The sequence below is a fragment of the Eschrichtius robustus genome, chromosome 4 (genome assembly GCF_028021215.1).
Source record: "Eschrichtius robustus isolate mEscRob2 chromosome 4, mEscRob2.pri, whole genome shotgun sequence".
Taxonomy (NCBI): Eukaryota; Metazoa; Chordata; class Mammalia; order Artiodactyla; family Eschrichtiidae; genus Eschrichtius; species Eschrichtius robustus.
This window is the reverse complement of record NC_090827.1, coordinates 118,193,804-118,207,064: the sequence shown is the minus strand read 5'-3', so window position 1 is coordinate 118,207,064 and position 13,261 is coordinate 118,193,804. Positions and strand designations below refer to the sequence as shown.

The window sequence follows — 13,261 nt, the reverse complement described above, 5'->3', positions numbered from 1 at the left end:
CTCTTTTTACAAAGACAAATAATGTATGTGTTGAGTATTTTTAGATTGGAAGATTTGTTCTTCCCTCATTTTTAAAATAGTTTTCCAGTTTTACTGAGAAATAATTGACATACATCACTGTATGTTCTTCCTTCATGTTTGAAAAGTACCCATTTATGGTATTTTTTTCCTCTTATCAATTATGTTTGATACATGAAAATATGAATATAAAGTGAATTAATGTTTTAATAACTGAATTCACTTTTTGAGATGCTCACTCCAATTTTATGAACTATCAGACACTTTATTTGCACAAATGATTTCTTGTTCTGTTATGATGTATGCAGTAAGGCAAACAAAAAGCTAATAATCATCCAAACTAATTAGTGGGTGTCCAAAAGTAATCCTTTTAATGCAAAAATCATGAAAGGTTATAAAAGAGCTGACAGAACTTTATAGCCAATGGCAAATGTGAAAATTCTATAACTGCAAACAAAAATGGAAAAAGTACTGAAAGAACAAACAGATTAAAAAATAAATTAATAGGAACAAGACAGTAGGTTACAGATGGAATCTGGGTATAGTATCATTGTATTATTTTTAGATTCTGGTGCTTTACTTTAGAATCAGCACAGCTAATAATTAAGGTATTTTTTAATGGGTGTCTTTGTTTCTCAATGCAGGCAGGAAAGAAAAACAGGAGAAATAACTCAGAGATAGACCATGTTATATCCTCTGGACCTCACTATCATTATTTAAGCCTTTCTTCCTTTTACACTGCAAGACAAAAAAAAATCAATTCGAGGAGAAATATATAATAAAAACCCACCTTGAGAGTTGGGTGAATAGTTTCCATTAAAGTATAATCTGAACATAGAAACCAGATTTAATACTCTATCAAGAAAAAGACATGACTTGGTAAGGCAGGTTTTAGTAATGACTATTAAAGCATGACAATAGTAATTAAAATTATCATTACTTTGTGACATCCACAAATTGTGACAAATCTCAAAATAGCAAAAGTAGCAAATGAAAAACATCAATACTATGTATGGCATATATTCATGGGAGACCTACTGTCTATGCCTGACATGGGCAAGTCTGCTCTCTCTGAAGAGAGAAGTCCATCAGCAAAAATCCAGAGCCCACTGTTTTTCTTTTGAATACAGTGTATCTTTCAATAATAATTATTTATTAAAAGGTAAGCTAAAAATATTTTTTAAAAAATCAAAATATCCCTAATTTGAAAAGGTTTACAATTTTTGGAACCACATTAAATAAAGCAAAGATGGAGTACTACACTCAAATTCAGTGAGCAGCTTTTTGAATATTATAGAGATACTAGTATGAAAATCTATTATCAGCTGAGGTGGTTCAAAAAGTGTTGCAGGAAACAAGAGATAGTAAAAGCAAATAAACTACTCATTTCTCCCATAAGGAAGACCAGACCTATATTCTACCTTATTGCTTTCCATAATAATCACTACCTCAACTTCCTGATGGGTCAAAGGTTCTAACATGAGCGTCTAACTTGGGCCTGTCACAAATACACAACAAACATACAAGTAAATGCTATAATCATACTCTTAAAAGGTATATCTGGGTCATTTCTACAGCTATTCCTTTAAAAAGTAATGATTACAGCAATTACAAAAAGCCAAAACATGTCCTCATTGAGTACAATAACATGTGTACATTATTAAAGCTGAATGCTTCAAGATCATTGGCTTTCCCCCACATTGTTATCAGTCATGGCACCAAGCTATGGGATCCAATTGGCAGCATTCTAATCAGAATAAAAGGGAAAGGAATATTGCTTAACAAGAAGAATGTTTGGTATCTAGAATTACATAAAGTTAGAAATTCAAATAACGCCAACCCCAAGTAATTCACTGTGTGTGTTCAAAATTATGTCCTAATTTCATAGGGTCTAGACCTAAAAATCTGCGCTCATTTTACCATTAGCAGTCTGTAAAATTCTGTTGGTGTTTGTAAAGACGGTGGCAAAACATGGAGAGCCATCAACATTCTGATCCTAACTCTTTCCCACTTTGTCTTGGCATCACAAAGACGGCTGCAGACCAGTTTCTTTTCTTAACGCTATTTTACGTGTATATTGTTAATAATACTGCTATGAATATTCAGGTACAAGTTTTTGTGTAGACAGGTGCATGCATTTTAAGTCTCCTTTTATGACCTTCCCTATATAGCCCACGTTATAGCTACATTTTCATCATTAGTGGTAATGAGGCGGTATAGCATAATGGTCAAAAGACTGGCTCTAGAGACTGACTGGCTAAATTCATATCCTAGCTAAGCCACGTACTGGCTGTAGGCAACTTGGGCAAGTTGTTTAATCTCCCTGTGTATTAGTTTCTTCTCCAGAGATAGGGATAACAACACCACCTACCTCTCGAGTTGTGATGAGAATTAAATGATATAACTTGCAATGTCATAAAACATTAAAACACAAAATATTTTTAATGCAAAAGTATTTTAAGCAAAAAAAAACACCTTTTGAGTAAACAAAAACCTATATTCTGATGCACATTTTGATAAGACATGGTAGTACAATCACATGATTGATGAAATAGAACTGTGTTAAACTTTTTTGTTTTTGGGGGAAAAAAAGGTTTAAATTAAAATTATCTGATCATGTGATAAAATGATATAGAGCTAAATATATACATACACAAGTATACAAGTCAAATGGGAAATCTGAGTAAGATTGGTAGACTGTATCAATGTCAGTCTCCTGACTGTGATATTATACTATAGTCTTGGCAAAATGTTACCACTGGGGAAAATTGGGCAGAATGTTCATGTCCAGTTATTATTATTTCATACAACTGCATATGAATCTACAGTTAGCTCAATAAAAATTTCAATTAAAAATATGTGATCCCTTGGACTTCCCTGGTGGCGCAGTGGTTAAGAATCCGCCTGCCAATGCAGGGGACATGGGTTGGAGCCCTGGTCTGGGAAGATCCCACATGCCGTGAAGCAACTAAGCCCATGAGCCACAACTACTGAGCCTGCGCTCTAGAGCCTGTGAGCCACACTACTGAAGCCCGCGTGCCTAGAGCCCGTGCTCCGCAACAAGAGAAGCCACTGCAATGAGAAGCCTGAGCACCGCAACGAAGAGCAGCCCCCGCTCACCGCAACTAGAGAAAGCCCGGGCGCAGCAACGAAAACCCAACACAGCCAAAAATAAATAAATAAATAAATAAACTAATTAATTAATTAATTAATTTTTTAAAAAATAAAAATATGTGATCCCAGTATAAATTTACTAAACATCAATCAACTGTATGATTATAATGACTGGCTTTTATAGGACAACTGCCATAACCTGTAGAAGTTACATTTAAGGAAAAAGCACCATTGTTACTACCATCATCAGCAACACCAAGGCCTTTTACATTATTTTTCTTATGCATTTAGAATAGATTACACATTTTCTAATTAAATGACATTTTTTTGCTACTTCTACATCATTTATTAAACCTTTTTTCCCCCTCAGCTTTTATTGAGAGTAACTGACATATGACATCATGTAAATTTAAAGTATACAATGCAATGATTTGTAATAGGTATATACTGGGAAATGATTACCACAATAAGGTTACTTAACACATCCATGACCTCATATCGTTATGATTTTTTGTGTGTGTGATGAAAACTTTTAAGATATACTCTCTTAGCAACTTTCAGGTATACAATACAGTAATGCTAAGTACAGTCACCATACTATGTGTTACAACCCAGAACTTATTCATTTTATAACTGGAAATTGGTACCCTTTGACCACCTTCACCCCCTACCCCCGACCCCCAACTCATTAAATCTTGATTTAGTAGTATACCACTAGATTCTATTATGGAATAAAAAGACATAGAAATCAGTCCTCCCTTCCAACAGACATAAATCTAACTTAAAAAAAAATTTACAGTATTTTTAGTGAAGTAACCAGTTAATTTTATGTCCCAAATTGTCCTTCAAAAATGCTTCATTCCAATTCATTCATCTTTTTATGTAATCCTCAGATTATTTGGAGCTTGATTTCAAGTCAGTTTGAGGAACAACCCTTAGTGAGTATAAGATATCGATCTCAAAATTCTCAAAACTGCAGGTAGGTTGACATTATCACTGAATTTAATTTTACACAAAATCTTAAAAATCCACCTACCATCAATTTATACTTCTTGAAGCCTGGCACATTTAACTGCATTTCATGACAAGTGAAGAAAGCATAAATCGAAGCTGATAGAATTTACTATTTTGGAATGGGCAACCAAAATCCATTTTATTGAGAAAAGATTTCATATCTATCTTAGGTATTTTCTGCAATGTACAACCTAGAATAAGAATAATGCTGGAAATAAGCAGATACATACAATCCTTTTTGGCTTGCAGTCACAATGATTCAAGGTGTCTTGCTTTGCACTCTTCCCTCCAGGAACTCTTCTCTCCCACTACACACCAAACCAACAGATGAACTATATAACCTCCTTAGATAATGGCACAGCATTTACAAAGTTTTGGCAGTGAGTCAAAATAGAAATTGGATATCTATCTAGACCAAGTAAATACTGTATGTTTGGCAAAATCATTTGTGGTTGTGTTCTTCAGCACAGTTTCCAAGATAACCACCAACTCTACTTGGCAACCTGACTCTCCCACAGTTAAGGCTCCAACTGTAAAGCTGGCTGGAGAGATATTTTCCTGCTACTGGCTTTGGTGCCATTACTACTCTTAAGAACTACTGTGCAATGATGGCATAATAGTTGAGAAAATGTTATTTTGATGAACCAAAACTGACAGCTAGCTGGTCCAAAGTTTTAACCTGTCCGCATGACAGGAAACAGTTAGAGTAAAAGAGTCTACATGGTTGTTTACAAAACAAAGAAGACTCCCTCTAGTAATTGAAGATGGCTAAGACTATTAAAGTCTATTAAGCAATGATAACATCAACAACAAAGACAACAATTAAACTTGTAGAGGCAATTAGGGCATTAAAAAAAGCAGATTTAACATTTTCTAAGTATTAAACATTCTAAAATGTCAAACATCCATAGCTTTTGAGAACATTTTATTTCAAACTAATTTCTTAAGAATTCATATGAATTTACTAACTTGGATTTGGTGCAGTATGAAAAATAGAGTTTCTGCCAGGTGTGTCTGTGAATCATAAGAAGAACTTCTTAATGAGATAAACAAATAAGGAAAGATTGGGCTGGCCAAAAAGTTCATTCAGGTTTTCCAGTAACGTCTTACAAAAACCCAAACGAACTTTTTGGCCAACCCAATACATTTCAGTAGTGACATTTGGCTTACAACACTGTGTATGGGCGCAGCCTTGGAGAAATTGATAGAGAAATTCTAACTGCAACAAGCGAAACCAAAACATTAACTCCACTCTGTTACCTAATACAAGTCTAGTGCCCAAACAGAACTTTGGAAGTCTGTCATAACAACTCCCAGGCAGGTGCATTTCACTTGTTCTGGAAGTGATGTTGACCTGCCAATGTCTAGGTCCATGCGCCATTGAATCAGAATCCTAGCAATCCCTCTGGCTCCTGGCATGGACCAACACAATACCAAATCTAATTAGAGCCATAAGAAGAGTTTGGTAAATGTGTGAATTTAAACAAGGCAAGAGACTTCCCTCATTCCAAGTTAATTTCTCATTAACCATTAGTTCAATTTAAAAAATAAGCAAGGGACTTCCCTGGTGGCGCAGTGGTTAAGAAACCGTCTGCCAGCACAGGGGACACGGGTTCGAGCCCTGGTTTGGGAAGATCCCACAAGCCGTGGAGCAACTAAGCTCGTGCGCCGCAACTACTGAGCCTGTGCTCTAGAGCCCACGAACCACAACTACTGAGCCTGCATGCCACAGCTACTGAAGCCCGCACGCCTAGAGCCCATGCTCCGCAACAAGAGAAGCCATCTCAAGAAGCCTGCGCACTGCAACAAAGAGTAGCCCCCGCTCACCGCAACTAGAGAAAAGCCCGCGTGCAGCAACAAAGACCCAACACAGCCAAAAATAAATAAATAAATGAATAAATGTATAACAAATAAGCAGGGCTTCCCTGGTGGCACAGTGGTTAAGAATCCGCCTGCCAATGCAGTGGACAGGGGTTCGATCCCTGGTCCAGGAAGATCCCATATGCCGCGGAGCAACTAAGCCCCTGAGCCACAACTACTGAGCCTGCACTCTAGAGCCCGCGAGCCACAACTACTGAAGCCCGTGTGCCACAACTACTGAAGCCTGTCCGCCTAGAGCCTGTGCTCTGCAACTAGAGAAACCACTGCACTGAGAAGCGTGCGCACCACAAGGAAGAGTAGCTCCCACTCGCCACAACTAGAGAAAGCCCGTGCGCAGCAACCAAGACCTATCGCAGACATACATACATACATACATAAAGAAATAAATGAATGAATGAAATTTTTGGAGAATCCAGGTAGTATTGACTCTCACAAATACGGTAAATGAAAAGCTGAGGTTATGTCTTTCATTGTAAAGTATCCCATGCTAATTAAAATAATTTTTCTAGTAAAGGAAAAAGTAATATTTTCTTGTTTTGGTGAATAATATGCACATCTTATCCTTATAATCATTGAAGCCCCTCATACAATATTAATTAGCGGCTATTTTCAGAAAAGAGTCTAAACTGGATGGGAAAGAACAAGCTTTCATGGTCACAATCAAAATTATTAATCAACGTAGATATCCTTATTTATCAATGTGATATATCTATTATTAGTTGAATAGCCTTAAGACAGTATATACAACATCTGAAAAGTCCCCCAAAAGTAGTTATATACCACTGTTAGCAAAGGAAATTACTTATTTTAAATTCTGAACTGCTGGAATAATTAACCACAGTTTTCTCAACAAATAGTAAGCATTTATGCTAAATTCCTAAGTGTTTTCTTTATTATTTAGGACAAATAAGAACTAACCAAATGAGCTGTTTGTATTCCACAGAGATGAGTAATATGTCTCCCTTGTAATCATGCCTCCAATATCAATGATTAAAGTAAACTTAACTGCTTTTCCAGAGATCAAAATACAAGGAGTTACAAAGTGAACTACTGAGGACAAATAGTTTTGGAAATCCGATTTATGGAGTAATGTCCATTACCGTGCTTTTCCCCCTGTCCATCTTCTAATCATGTCCATGACTTCTAAACTTGTTTGACTTCCCAATCTTTCACTAACACTTTTCTGCTTGACAACATTTAAAATATCAGTATTTATTGTGCTGAAATTTATATTCTACTTCAAACCTATTATTACAAAACACACATGCAAACGTGGAAAAGAATATAACTCCCCTCCAGTATTTCAACTTTTCATTAAAATGCAAATATAATGATTTTCATTAGCCAGGCAACAATACCCACAGTCTTAAATCAAACCCAACCCAACCCAACCCAATTATCTTTTCTATGTACATTCCAACTGTCCCTAAGATATACTCTTCCTCTTATGTTGGATCATTTGTTGATGAAGATTTTTAGATTTGTATTTGCCATTATTTTCCCTGATTGGAGAGGGAAAAGCACAATGTGTGACTCGAGATTTTAAATTTTGGATATATCCTACTCCCTAGACAGACAAATATAAAAATACTTCACTAAATTTTAAACAACTGGAAAATGATCCTTCTGCAATTCCTAAACACTACAAGAAGAAGGAAGAAAACTCAATGCAATTAAAAGTATGTCATGAGGGTAATAGCCAGTAAATTTCACTTATATTTCACATTCGACCTTCTCAGCAGTCTATCCAGCCCACACTTTATTTGCCATAGGTAGAAAACTCTCCATAGAAACTTAGCTTAATATCGCTAGACGAGCAGCCCCAATGAAAGAGATTCAGCAAGATTCATGTGTGTAAGAAGAAGGAGGAGGAGAAAGAGGAGAAAAAGAAGAGGAAGAAGGGGAAGAAAAGGGAAGAGGAAGAAGAAGAAGGAGTAGAAGAGGAAAGAGGATGAGGAGGAAAGAGACACAGAGAAAAGCAGAGAGATAAAAGACCAAAGAAAAGAGAGCAGCCAAGAGGGAAAGAGAAATTTGGATGGGACTGTTAGAAATCTGCTCTCTACGTCTCTGTTTCTTTACTGGGATTGGGTTTCATTTCTTTCGGCGCCCCTGACCTTGCAGTCTTCCAACTCTCCACACTCACCCCCCCACCACCACCAATCCTGCCCGCCCGCCCCCTCCCCCGGCCTGCGCTTGCCTTTGTGTCTGCCTGTCACTTACCGGGGAACCCGACGAAGCTGATTCGGGAGAAGCACAAAGCCAGGACACAGATTTGCCCACAAATTCTCTCACACACATTCCCCAGGCTGGAAGGTACAGCCCATCGCTGAGCTGATGTACCTCGAGAAAAGTGGGTTCGGGTCTTATTGGGGGAACCAGAGAAACTATTCTTTCCTCTCTCGCTCGGCACCGCTAACAAAACGCGCGGACTTCAGAAAAAAACAAAACCCCACTGAGTGGACTCCTGTTCCACTCGCCTGACACTCGCTGAGCGCAGCCCCCGAAACGGGGGGACACGGGGCAGAAGGGGGCGGACGCAAACGCACACCCAGACCCAGAGCCCCAGCGGAGAAAAGGGTCGAAGACCACTCCGTCTGTGTTCTCCCCAGGGCGGGCGAGAATAAACCCGAGGCTCGTCTGCCTTCCACGAAGGGAGGGGGTGGGGAAGCTTCAAGGGGAAGGTCGTGCCCCCCACAGCTGAACTATTTTAGAAAGGAAAGCAGAGAAAAATCACTTTCCGGAGGATAAAAGGCCGGGAAAGCAGCCGGCCGGACTCCCAAAGGTAAGTTTTCTGGGCGAGGAGGACACGAGCCCTAGCAGGGGAGAGAGGAGGACACAGAACTACAGGTTTAAAGGGGGGTGGGGGGGAATTAAAACTATATTTGTCAGCCATGTTGAAGAGGCTCCAGTAATTTGTGAAGCTTCCCTCTTCCCTCTTGGTATTTGTGGGTGACACTGCAGGCTTTGCTCCCCAGTCCCCACAAGCCCGAGAGAAAGCGCAGGGGAGAGGAAAGGGAGAGTTTCGCGGCACAAGAGAAGCGCTCTGACCTCGTTCTCGTCTCTCAGCCTTGCAGCAATCCAGCAGTGGCAGTCGGGTCTCCTTTCTAACAAATCCTAAAGGGCAGCCATCTTGCTTCCTTCTGCTTCTCTACGAAAGCAGCCTAGCCTCCGCATCAATATTCATAAGGCAGTTTGACGTCTGTTCTCATCACTCGGCGGGGCCGGCGTCTCGGGGCGGCCGCGGCGAGGGGGCGGACGTGACTCGCATGCGAGCCGGGCCTGGGCGCGCGGCGCTCGCGAGGAGGCGGCGGGGCCGCCCGAGCTCTCGCCGCAGCCGCCGCTCTCCTCCTCCTCCGCCTTCTCCGCCCCGCTTCCTCCTCCTCCTCCTCCTCCTCCTCCTCCTCCTGGCCGCCTCCTCCCCCTCCACCCGGCTGCCGCCTCCTCCGTCCCGGTCTCCGCCGCCGCCCCGGGGCCCTCGGCCCCGGCTCCCCCGGAATCGGCTCCCCGCCCCGGGGCTCCCCGCACAAAAGCCGGCGGCCCCTGGGGCCGAACGAGGGGGCGCGCGGTCGAGGCCGGGGCTGGGGAGCCAGCGGGGGGAGCCGTGGGCCCGGAGGAGCGCGGGGCGGGGGCGCGCGGGGGAAGGTCCGGCGCCCTGGACCTTCGGATGGGTCTCCACTCCGGTGAAGGCGCGGGGCGGGCGCGAAGGGGGGAGGTGGCGTGCGTCCCTGGCAGGAGGCTGCGAGACCCCAGCTTAACCTTTTAAACTTTTTGCTGGTACCGCACCCCACCGCCTCCTTAGAGTAGGTGGGCGCCGCCCCCGCCCCCACTCCCACCTCCTGGCAGGTATCCCCGCACACGCCCCCTCGCGCACCCACCCCCTGGTAGGTCCACCCGCCCCGCCTGGTCTCCGCTTTGGCATCCTCTCCACACAGTCGCTTTCATCTCGCTCAGCAGAAGCACTCCCCAGTTCCGCGGAGGGCATGCCCTTAGTGCTTTAGGGGCCTGTAGTTTTAAAGACTCGACAAATTAGGAAATTGACCCAGGCCCGCGTCTCCCCGCCCCGGCCCACCTTCTGTTTACTTTGGCCACGTGGGCTGGGAAGAAGGATTCACGCAGATCCGAGAGGGCTTTCGCACCAGTGACTCTACTTCGCGCTGGATTCGGTTGTAAGAAATAAATCTGCACTTTCAAATGCTTAAGTTTACTCCCATAAGAGCCTCTATTTTGAAAAAATGTCCAGCCTTATAATTAAGCAACGAAGAAATCGACCCATAAAGAACTAAACGCCGAATGACGGACGCTCGATTTTCCCTGAAGTTCGGAATTCTATAACCACTCGCATCCACTGACAGATTTTCTTTTCCATTGCCGAGTAGTTTTACTTCTCTTTTTAATGCTTTTTTTTTCCTAATCATAAATGTTTTATGTGAAGATGAGATAAAGAACAAAGCCCATGTGAATTGGTATATCAGATGGTTTTTGAGATTTGCCCTCTATTAGAAGTTCTCACGTTACTGGCATTCAAATTTTAGATAGACCTTTTGGGCACATCTTTTACGGGATCACTACATTGTGATCACGATACTCTTAAGTAAACACAAGTTATTTTGTGTAGCTCACGGTTTTTTGTCCGCAAATTTCTTTTGAAGTCTTTACCTAATTTTATGAAATCGGAATATTTTCTGTTTGAAAAGGGTTAAAAAAGGAACTCTTCGTATGTGTCACGTTGTTACTAAGAAGAGCGTTTGAAGTGAAACACTGTTTATTCCACTTTGAGACAAAGTTGACTTCGATTTCTGGTTTTGCACTAGACTAAGTAAAATCGTTCGTTTCCCTAAGCATTCATGTAAAATGAATTTCCATCTTTTCTAATCGTACACTCTAATGTGTCATTGAAGTCTTGGCAATTGCTAATGGACTTTAAGCTGTTTAAAAGGTGCCTTGTAATTTGTTTCTCAAGTCCAAAAAGTAAAGTTTTCCGAAGGCTGTGACGTACCGTTGTGCAGTGCACAGAACAGCAGAATTGTGGAAAGCATGAGCTTTGGAGTCCACAGAGGCAGATGAATTTTGACTCCACCCTTACTAAATGTGTGACCTTGAGCATGGTACTTAACCCTTTGTGTATATCAGTTTCCTCACCTGTCAGACACCATCTAAAACAGTGTGGTTGTGAGGATTAAATATGACACTAAGTGCTCAGGTGGTTATTACTACTGGTTATTACTATTACCAATCATAAGCCATCTACTTTCAAGAGTGTTTCTTGTTTAACTAGAAGTATAGAAGTAATTATATGTCTTCCTACATTGAATAACATGGCAAATATTGTATTGGCATGTGTCTGATATAAACACCCATATATTCCCTTATTTATATGATAATTGGGGAAAGGGTCTGTAGGGTCACCTCCTTCTCATCTTTTAAACCTCTCTCTCTTTGTTGTAGCAGGTGGTTCTCGTCTACCTGGAATCATACTTGGCTTGCAGTTGGTTTTGCAACAGGCCCTGAACCTTTTCTTGCCAACTTCTTCCTTTGCACCTCCACCCCACCCTTAACCACCATGACATTTGTTAATTGAAAAGAACATGCCTTACTCCTCTTGGCTGTTATGACTTTTCAACAGCAAAAGGAAGTAAAATTCTAAAGGTCTCCAGGTGTAAAATATCTTAGTGAAATTTTGTATTGTTGATTTTTTCAAAACCTCTTTCTTACTTGCTATTTCTGGGAAAGATAAGCTATAGTGAACATAATCAGTTGTTGACTGGATATTAGTGCACATTTCGATGGGTAATTCAGAGCAAGCTTTTATTAACTGTGTGCATTCTTAAGATTTCTCCTCTTACAGATGTGGATAATCTATTTTTAAAAGATAATTTGCTGTTTTAACAGCAGTCAATTGCTATCAAACTCCTTACCATTTTCTTTTTTTTCCTCCAACTAGAAAGACCAGCACTACTTCCACACAGAAAAATCCTTACTTCCTTACCAGAGGAAAAAAACTAATAGAACAAGTCCCACGACATGCTATTCTGTGTTAGAAAATTGACTTGATTGAGCTGGGCACCTGCTGTCTAACTCAATTGCTCGGTCTCTAAGCCTTGTAGGGTGGAGGCAGCTTCCTGTCTGCTCTGTCCTTTAAAGAGCTGACAACAGGGCTTTCCTGGTGACGCAGTGGTTAAGAATCCGCCTGCTGGGGACACGGGTTCGAGTTCTGGTCCAGGAAGATCCCACATGCCGCGGAGCAACTAAGCCCATGCGCCACAACTACTGAGCCTGCGCTCTAGAGCCTGTGAGCCATAACTACTGAAACCCGTGCGCCTACAGCCCGTGCTCCGCAACAAGAGAAGCCACCGCAATGAGAAGCCCGCGCACCGCAACGAAGAGTAGCCCCCGCTCGCTGCAACTAGAGAAACCCTGCGCGCGGCAACAAAGACCCAACGCAGCCAAAAATAAATAAATAAATAAATTTAGATTAAAAAGAAAAAGAGCTGACAATAGCAGCTTGCTTTACAATGCAAATTTCTTGTACTAACAAAAAAATAATAGGTGATTCTTAATTTCCTCCCCACCTGCAGAACAGGAAATTTTCTTTAAGGACTTGATTTTCTCTTTAACTGAGAGAGAGTTGTGGTGCATACTCCTTTGAAAGAATTACAGTGGTTTAACAAAAACATTAAATCATGGCCTGTTGTTTCCCATCTCCAAAAACATATTTCTGAAGTATGACATGATAAAGATTCTCTCCATGCTTAAAAGACAATTGACCTTCAAACAGCACAGCAGTCATTGCTGTGAAGGGACTTTCTTGTTTCTTTTGTCTAGTGACATTACTGCACACCATACAAAGGTACATATTTAATATAAGTAGAATGCCAAGTTAAAAAAATCCCCAAGAGATGAAACATTTATACAGAACACTTTAAATTATTGATATACATTATTATTATTATTATTAATACAAACCATTATTGTCTAAAGCCGAGGATCATAATATTATGAGATTCTTGATAGAGTCTCTTTTGTTAATATGATTTCTACTTACTTTTTTACTGACCTTGTTTCATATGGTTAATTTCTCTTTCTATCATTTGGAAATTTTAAAGAAATAGACACAAATGATATAATCCTAACACTCACATCAGGAGTTTTCCAATGTGTGATTTAATGGGGGTTAAAATGAAATGTCAGATGAAACTCAAAAGTTTAATCCTGTTAAAATATTGTCAAAGGCGTT

The 13,261-nt window shown here is 40.8% G+C and overlaps 1 protein-coding gene across 3 annotated transcripts in view; it reads right to left on the bottom strand.

Moving 5' to 3' along the window:
- Positions 1–9,305, bottom strand: part of TET2 (tet methylcytosine dioxygenase 2) — a 134,812-nt gene extending 125,507 nt beyond the window's left edge. For all 3 annotated transcript variants that reach the window (XM_068543256.1, XM_068543257.1, XM_068543258.1), the window contains exon 1: positions 9,076–9,305. The gene's annotated coding sequence lies outside the window, so the exon portion shown is untranslated. The remainder of the gene's footprint in view (positions 1–9,075) is intronic.
- Positions 9,306–13,261: the final 3,956 nt, after the last annotated feature.